The following is a 10,111-nucleotide window of genomic DNA, read 5'->3' on the forward strand; positions in this document are numbered from 1 at the left end:
ATGCCGGTAAAAACAAACCTGATGTCCTGCCGGTCATGTAAAAGCATAACACAGAGAATTGGGTAGAATCTATAGTACTTGGTAATGATAATAAACCACTGTGTTACTGGCTTATGTATTTGCTCTATCACTTTTTTCATCATGATTTCTTCTTTCTAAAAATGTTTATAGAATATTATCTTCTTATGAGCTACAAAGTGGTGGTGTGACATGAGTGTGTAATGTGGAATGACTGAATCAGTTAATATATCCATCACTTGAAGTATGTATCCTGTACTCCTCCTGTCTAAATATGCTTCTTTTTTTTCTTTCACTCTATTTTCTGCTGTTTTCACACACCACCTCCACCCTCTCCTCTATCACCCTCCTAGCCCAGTCCTCCTCCCTGGTTTCACATTTTGGGGGAGGCAACTTCAATAAGTACGATGTATTTTGGTCATATCCATCTTCCTATTATCCACCCTTATACCCCTTCCTATTTCCCCTCATTCTTTTTCTCTTGGCTAATAATCATCTACCTTCTAGTTTCTTGTCATGGTTTTTTAGAATTCACATATTAGAGAGAACAAATAATACTTGTCTGAGTTTGGTTTATTTCATTCAACATAAAGGTCCCCAGATCCATCCACTTTCTTGCAAATGACAAACTTTCATTCTTCTTTATGGCTGAATAATATTTCATTGTGTCTATATAGACTACACGTTCTATCCATTTATTGCTTTTGATCACTATTTTAGAGTGGACTCCTCATACTTATTAAAAACAAAATCTTTCCAAAACAAACAAACAAACAAACAAACAAACAAAAAACCAAAATCTTGCTGTGAAACAGTCTGCCTTGCTCTGTAGGCATGCAGGAGTCTAAGGTTTTCCTCACTAAGAGGCCACATAAGGAGGCTGACCCAGGCCACCCAGGTATAAGATGCTATCCCTACATTCAGGATTTCTGTGATGCTCACACAATGGCAGTATGGTCTCAGGACACATTCCTAACAGTGTAGCCCTGTCATTAATGATGCATGGTGCAATTTTATCTGATTATAAAGCATCATTGTTTTATACTTATCAAAATATTATATGTACATGACCAAGAAACCTAAATGTTATTGTAGGGCTTTTCATAAAATACAGCAGCCCTAAATTCTACTTATCTGTTACCCAATCAACTAATTAGCTGGAAATGCTGTTACTTGCAGCTGGAAGTACAACTTTTTAAACTTTTCCATGTAGTAAAATATACATAACATAAAATTAACCATCTTAGCCATTTTTAAGTATAGCATATTGAGAATAGTCACTTTGTTGTATAATCAATTCTGTTTTATAATTTTATTTTTGGCTGCTTTCACATACTTGAAACATTTGCTTCCAAAAATGCTGTTTTCCTTGATCACCTGTAGATATTATCCTTTTATTTCCTCCTATAATACAGGCATGAGGCTCGTTTACCTGTTATCTCCTTCCTCACCCCAAATAACTATGTAATTATTTCAAATATAATTCTGTACACATTCATTACTCGAGGTACCCACAATAATGTTCAAGAAACTCTTTCTTCGCCATAAGTTGTAAGCGAATCTTACTCTCTCTGAAAATCAAATATGCCTCCCTCATTTCCTGAAGTTAAAAGGAGAGGTATAAAAACCCATTAACTAAGCTACCACGTTAATGACTAAGTCAAATTTGAGATCTTTTTAATAGAATCTCCTAGTGATCCAAGGTTGCAGGCAGAGGGCCAAATTTCTGTTTTATTTCCCAGCTTGGCTTTCTGAAGGTCTCTAAATAATAGTCTTTTTCTGGGGTGTTCCCTCTGCCAGGGAAGATTAGGGCATCATAAAGGCCACATGTGCTGCTGGTAGAAATTATTGCTGAGCATCTCTGGCCTATCCAGCTTATCCTTCTGGGGGATTCTGGCAGCACTTGACAGTTGTGTTCACGTCATGGGGCCTAGAGCACAGCGCTTATTCTGAAACCTATCCTCCGTCCTTGCGGTTCCTCAGGTTCAAGGACTTTCTTTTGGTGAAATCCTTTGTCTTCCCATGGCTCACTCACTCTTTGATGCCTCTCAAAGGATGGTGCATGAAAAGTACATTTTCTAAATCCTTGCATATATGAAAATTTTTATTTTGCAGTCACACTTAATAAATAATTCGGATTTTGTTGTTGCTTTTGCATGTAATTTAAATACTTAAAATCCATCCTTTTAAGCTGTACTGCTTGATCTTATTATATCCATTTTTATTATATTCACAAAGTTGAATAGCCATCACCACTATCTAATTCTAGAGTATTTCCATTATTAACTTGGTACTTACTTAACATTTAGGTATTTATACATGCAGTCTTCCATAAAATTCTTTGGAGGAAAATCTATATTTCACATACCTACTGCTAAGCAAAAACAGTTCTTCTTCTTTTTTTTTTTTCAAGTACTGGGGATTGAATCCAGGGCCCTTGACTGAGCTATATCCTTAGCTCTTTTTTTTCTTTTTTTAAGTGTTGAAACAAGATCTCCCTAAGTCACTGAGTTACTCAGGCTGGGCTCAGATATTTGATCCTCTTGCCTTAGACTCCAGAGTGCTTGGATTACAAGTGTGTGCCACGATGCCCAGTTAAGCAGTTTCCCATTAATGTATCCAGTAGGAGGAAAGGCAAATCACAATCTAGAGACTGCTGTCACTGGCCCGCTGGACTAAGAAGGTTGTGCTAGGAAAGTCTACAATCTCAGAACAGTTTATAGGAGCTGAGGACAGCCATACCTAGGAGCTAGAACCTACAACTACAAGAAAATGATTCTGCCAACAACTTGTGTGAGTCTGAAAGCCAATTCTTCCCCAGTAGAGCCTTCAAATGAAAATGGAGCCCAGCAATCTATCAGCTACAGCGATGTGTGATCTTAAGCAGAAAACCCAGCCAAGTGGTGTCCAGAACACACTGAAGCACAGAAATTGAGATAATAAATATTTATTTTACTTTGCAATAGTTACTTTAAGCCACTAGATTTGTGGTAATAGGTTACACTACAGTAGAACACTAATACATCTAGCCTCAAGATCTTGCCATTGCTCATTCCAACCACAGCTCCAACATGGAGCACCCAACCTTGGTTCAACATCTGTCAGTTCCAAGAAAAGTTCTCATAAATGGAGAAGTCACCAAGCTGTTGTTATGGATTCTACCCCAGCTTTGGAAGAAGTCATTACTCTTCACATTCCTTTGTCGAACAATAGTCTCAGAGACCAAAAGCAAATTTGCAAGGACAAGTCATGGTGACTGTCCTCAGGAATTTTGCATGTGGAAAAGGCTGTGGAATTCAGAGTGGATCCCAGCACCACCATTGCTAGGGAAGAAAATATGGAAAAGTAGAAAGCATCCTTTGTTGTGATCTTGGTTTTGGTTTTTTTGGGGTTTTTTTTTTTTCGTCTTCTTGTTTTGATGGCTGAGGAGACTGAAGCCCAGAGATCTGACTTGAAACAGCTTGCTGGAAAGCATAGAGCATCAGATTTGGAGTCATATCCTAGACTGGCTACTTCCTGACCTTAGAAAAGTTGCTTCATGCCTATGATTAAGTCATTGCATCCAGAAACCAATGTCATCAAACCCTATTTGAAATTTGTAAATGCTGAGTAACTGCTAACTTGTACAGCATTTGGGATGAGGCGGCACTTTCTGCATGCTGAACCCCCTTGTAAACATTCTTGTAAGCTCTTACTTGCTCCTGGTCACCCACATAGTTACCCTCAGAAGCAACAGTAGCCAGAAGTTTTTTGTTTTTTTTTCAACTTTCCCATCTGAATTCTCATGCTGCTTCTCCAGCAGATCCTGGCCCTGTCATGCCTACAGCTTTTGTGCAGCCCAGATCACCAGGCTGCTTGGAAGGTCAGCAATCTGTGAGGCTTTGGGGTACAAACTGCACCCAGAACTTTGTAGTTAAGCAGGAAACAAACACCCCAAGGGCCTAAGTGTCGGATTGCATTTACCCATTGGCATTTGCTTTTCCGTGTTAAGTTCTGCTCTTCTCATTCACCTGCTGCTTTGTGCTTGACTGAATACCCATGACTCTTTATGGCTCTCGGGCTCCTTAAATGGACGGAACATGATGATTAAACATTCAGCGTTTCCACTGTCTGTATTTGTCATGGGTCCAAGGGGCCTTTTTACACTTCCCAGAGACACATTCCCTTCACTGATGCCCACAGACTCTTCTGAATAGCTTACTAAAATCAAAGCTACTTCTTTGGGGCCTCTTCCTTGCTCCTTCTGGCCTGGGGCATTAACTGTTTCTGGTCATTTCTAGTATAGGAGGGCTTCCCTCCTTACTCCCTTCCTACCTGCTCCCACCTTTGCAAAGATCACTTCCATGAGATTTGACTTCGCTCTCTTTCAGTGTGATGTCTATTTTCTGCAACAACCTGACTACTTAAGCTTCATCAGCTGCTTACGAAAGATGCACAGGAAACATACATTTTTACAATAAAATTTTACTATAAAATAGATATTTAGTTTTAATTATTCACATAAACATATAAAGTAAATCTTCATTGTTAGGTAAAATGGGTTTTGGCACCAGATGTTAGGTAAAACCGTAACAACCCAGTAAAAGAACTCAGCTATCCTGAATTTAGACTTCTAAAGAGGAACTCTGGGAGTAACTCCAAAGGAGAGACGGCTGGGGGTTTATTGAATGGGGTTTTTATAGAGCGTTAGTTGACCAGGCTTAGACTGGGTGAGGCCTGAGACTGGGGAGGTGAGAATAGCTGAGTGGCAGTGGCTGTGGGGCAACATAGCAGCAGCTGACATAGCAAAGTCTGATGTTTCTCTGTAAGACAGCATATCTGAGTACAACATGGGGTGGCAACAGGATGTGGGAACAGACTGAGATCCTTCTCACAGCTCAGGCAGTTGGGGGCAGACACTCCCAACTCGGGCAACTGGGAGCCAGACCTGTCCTTTATTTAATAAGTAAATTCAATAATGTTTTAGATGCTGCCGCTATGTATAACATTTTTATCTTATCCCACTATGGTTTGAATGTTTCCCCCCAAAATTCTATTGTTAGAAACTTAGCCCCCAAATTCCTGGTTAATGTTGTTTGGAGGTAGAACTGTTGGCATTAGATAAGTTGTGAGTGTAAGGCCCACATCATGGCATTAGTGGCTTTGTAAGAAACACCTGAGCCTGAATGATTTTTGCCTCACTATGTAATACCTTCTATCACATTCTTTTATCTTCTGGTCATTTGGGCACAGTACCTGACATTCACAATTCAAAAGAGGAGATGTTTATTTTGACTCATGGATTTTAGAGGTTTCAGACCATAGGCATCTGGCCCCAGTGCAGGAGGGTCATGACGGAAGGCCCTGCAAAGGCAAACTGCTCAAGTCATGGTGATCAGGAAGCAGAAGGCTGCAGGAGGAGCTGGGGAGGGAGAGCCATCCTTTCAGGCCACGCATACAGTAATTTATTTTTTCCAACCAGGCCCCACATCCTAAGAGTATGTTCAGCTCTGAACTCTTCAGAGGACAAATGCATTGATGATTACAATGCCCCATGATCCAGTCACCTTGTAAAAGTCCCACCTCTGAACATTCAGCCTTTGGGAGACATTATAGATTTAAACCACGGCATACATGACACCAAACCCTGAGAAAATACTAGTGTCCTGCCCTTGGCCTTCCCAGCCTCCAGAACAATGTGCCAACTAAACTTCTATTCTTTATAAGTTAACTGATCCCAGGTATTTTGTTATAGCAACAGAAAAATGGACTAAGATTTACTTTTACAGTTGGATAATAGTTTGATACCTATGTAATAATATTACAAGTAATTTTTATTCAGAAGTTTGGAGACTATTCTATTGTCTTTTACATTTTGATGTTGCTTTTAAGAAGTCATTTTTTGTTTTGTATTTTTAGTACTGGGGATTGAACTCAGGCCCCTGCACTGAGCTACATACTCCTCCCTTTTTATTTTGACACAGGGTCTTAGTAATTTGCCCTAGCTAAGCTTAAATTTGAGAGGTCTCAGACTCCTGAGCAGCTGAGATTATAGATGTGTACCACCAAACGTAGCAAGAAGTACGTTCTTAGGAAGTCTTCTTTATCCTCAGTGTATTGATATTTCATACTGTGCTCTGTTGCCTGCCAAGTTTCATCCATTTTCTTGGTCACTAAACAGTAATTTTCCAATTGAAAAATTTTGAAAATTTTTTGAATTATCCTTGAAGTTTTCTTTTTATTCAATTCTGCATTTTTTGGAATTATCTCTGGAAATGTTTTGAATAACTGCTGAAGTTTTATTATCTGTGGTGTATTGGTTGTTTTCAATGTTGTCCTTATAGCTCTATTTATTGCTTGGGAGACTTTACATATCTTCAAGCCCAACTGTTGATCTTACTTTTCTGTTAGCACAGATTTATTTATTTATTTATTTATTTATTTATTTATTTATTTATTGTACCAGGGATCAAACTCAGGACTTGTACTTGCCAGGCAGACATGGTGCCATTGAGCTCAATCCCCGGCTAGCATAGTTTTTAATTTCCAAGAACTCCTACCAATTTTTTCAATATTTTTTTACAGTGCCAACTCTTGTTTCGTGAATGCTATTTAATTTGTTTCCCTGAGAATAATAATAGATTTTTAAGCATCCAGTTCCTTGCCTAGTCTGCTTTATCTAAGTTGCCTTAATTTTTCTTTTGTGGACTCTGTCTCTCATACTTCAGAACTTCTGGCCTGTGGTGGCCCTTGGCTAGTTCTTTGTTGTAAAAGCAGTGCACAGTGTTGTTGATTGGAAGCTCTGATCACAGGGTTGGAGGTTGGCTTAAAAAAATTGTTTCCATAGCTGATATCAAGAAATCAACCAGGGCTGGGGATTTAGCTCAGTGGTTTTGTCACCTGCTGCGCAAGCGCAAGGACCCAAGTTCGATCCCCGGTACCCAAAAAACAAAAAGCAACAAAGAAATCAACCAATAACAAATGCCAGAATGGCTGTAGGGAAAAGGAACCCTTCTCCACTTTTGGTGGGAGTATAGACTGGTGCAAACACTCTGGAAATCAGTATTTGAGATACCTCAAAAAACTAGGATTAGAGGTCCCATTTGACCTAGCTATTCCCCTGCTGGATATCTTCCCCAAAGAATTAAAAGAATCATACCACAGCAATATATGCGCACCCATGTTCATAGTGGCACAGTTTGTAATAGCTAAAGCTTGGAAACAGCCCAACTGCCTATCAACTGGTGACTGGATAAAGAAGATATGGGTTTAAAAAAAATAAAATGGAGTACTACTCAGCCATAAAGAAGGAGAAACTAGAGAGATTTATAGCTAAATGGATGCACATTGAGGCCATACTCTTACATGAAATTAATAGGACACACATGTGTAAATGCCAAATAGTTTTTCTGGTGTGAGAAACTGAAAGTGTAAATAAGGATCAAAATGTATAATAGATAATGTGAAATAGGAAGAAAAGGTACATAGGGGAAGGAGAAGGAGAAGGGGTAGGAGAAAGGAATGAAAGGAAAGGAATAAATGTGAGGAAAGGAATAAATATGAGAAAAGGAGAGAACAGAAACAAAGTCTTTGTAATTAGGGAGGGGTGGAGGGGTTGAAGGGAGGGCAGGGGAATGGGGCAAAAAATAAGAACCAAGATACATCATGTAAAGGTACAAATTCCCAATAATGAATGTCATCATATTGTATACCTAAAATATACCAACAAACTTAATGAATTAAAAAAACTGGTTCCAACTGAAAAACAACAAAAACATTTTAGATCAGGCAACGAAGTTAATGAAGACTACGAGACTAGTGTGGTTATGGATGGTTTGTGATTGGCATTCATTTTGATTTATTTTTGCATTATGTGGAATTATGCTATCTGTTTAGTCCTGATTTAATATATTTTTATTGAGTAGAATAATACTGTTATGTTAAGGGACTGACATGGAACTACAGTGTGTCAATCTACATAGACAATCTCTAGAAAATTGTTTTGGAAATGCATGATGAAAAAACACGGAATCAAGAATCTACGTGTGTCAAATCAATTTGGTATCTAAGAGTAATATTTCCATTTTCAATAAAGCCTTGATTCTGCTAGCTTTGCTCTACTGGTTGCAAAAACCAGCCTACAGGTTGAATCTAACACAAGCCATGGCCCTTTGCAGGTCCAGATCACCTACAGCTTTCCTTCTGTCGTACAGCAAATCTACGCTCTCACACATGAGGCTCACCTTGAGATCAGCGCCTCCCACTTTGTCCCACATGAGTCATAGCTTAGTCTCATCCTCTTTTTATTTTGATAATTCTTTCTTTTCTCCTTTGTAGCTTTTATTCTCTTCCTCCTTTTTGTCCTCCTTCTCTCCAGTAATTCAGATCAGTCTTTGGTCACCAACTATTTTTACAGTGTTATTATTATTGATGCTAAACATGTTTATTGAGTACTCATTATATGACTAGCAGTTTTCTGTTTGTCCAACTACATTAAATAATTTAATGTCATATCAGGTCCCATGATTATCCCGAATGCTCAGGTGAAAAAATGGAAAGAAAGTGGGTTTAAGAAAATTGCCCTAGGTTACTGGGGAGTAAGTTGTGGAGCTGAGGATTGAACCTATGTGTTCCTTAATCATATGTTCTTTGTAGCTCTGTGCTGATGCCTTAAATTAAACCATTTAGAAAAATCAATAGAAGATTTGCATTCAGTGACCAACAGCCACACTCTCTGAAGAAAAGAACCCCTAGATCACTGTGCTCTCAGACCAGGTCAGTATGCATTGTGAGTTTGGAAAGGAAGATACTTTCCATCATCAGCAGGGGAAAGCATATAAATCAAACTTCCAGGGCTGCCAATCCAGTCCTTAGTTTTCCTGTTTTACAGATAGAGTAACAGGTTCTAAGTCAGCCTTTCTGGATTGAACCCAGGGCCTTTACATTGAGCCACATCAGCAGCCCCTTTCTTTTCTTTTTTAATTTTTAGATAGGCTCCACCTAACTCACTAAGTTGCCCAGGTTGGGCTCAAACCTGTGATTCTCCTGTGCCAATCTCCCGGAGTGCTGCAATTATAGAAGTGCCTGGCCTACTGGCTCATGTTTTCAAGCCTCCAAAGCCACTCCATTTACAGATAGCCACTGTAAATACCAAGGCCCACAGTAATTTTAGCACCAGTAAATATTTATTAAATGAATGAATCAAAGTGGGAGCGGCACCTCAGGCATAGACATGTGAGGGAAAAAGATCCAGACATGTGACCCAGGCTCTTTGGTCTGTGTGAATGCAGAGCAGGTGAAGAAGTACTTATCTCATGTTCAGTGACCCTGTTAGTTTCTGTTTGCCATTTTTATCTTTCATGAAATTTAGTTAAAATGAAATGCACTTAAATATTTTAAAGTACTGTGTCTTAGTTACTTTGCTTCTTGTTCAGACAAAATATCTGACACCCAAAGTCAAAGGAGGAAAGGTTTATTGTAGCTCACAGTGTGTAGAGGTTTCAGTTCATAGCTGCCTGGCTCCAAGGCAGGGTGGTATGGCAGAGGGGCATCACAGGGGAGAAACTGTTTATAGCAGACAGGAGGCAGGAAGGCAACAAAACAGTGAAGAGTAAGGAAGAAATAAGTAGGTGGCAAGCACTGACAACAGCAATCCTCTTTCTGTCCCTTATATTCTATCACACCCTGGATGGGGCACAATTAATCCTAGCCTCGCACACTTAATCCCAGCATCACACACCCTAGATCCAGCCACCTCTGAAAATCCCCACCTATGACCACATGAGGCTTTGAGGGGGCATCTACACACATGCTGTAACATGGAGTAAAACCTTGGTTTGTGAGAATAATTCATTCTGGAAACATGCTTGTAATCCAAAGCACTTGTAGGTCAAAGTGAATTTCCCCATAAGAAATGGAAACTCAGATGATTCATCCCACAACTCAGAAAGACTTATATAAAATGATTACAGTACAGGGCCGGGATTTAGCTCAGTGGTTTCGCCACCTGCTGTGCAAGCGCAAGGACCCGAGTTTGATCTCCGGTACCAAAAAAATAAAAATAAATAAATAAAAAATAAGAAAATGATTACAGTATTGTAATATAATACATAAT

The sequence above is a fragment of the Heterocephalus glaber genome, unplaced genomic scaffold, assembly GCF_053883595.1.
Source record: "Heterocephalus glaber isolate CG9 unplaced genomic scaffold, H.glaber_assembly_v1.0 deba00001610, whole genome shotgun sequence".
NCBI classification, from domain to species: Eukaryota; Metazoa; Chordata; class Mammalia; order Rodentia; family Bathyergidae; genus Heterocephalus; species Heterocephalus glaber.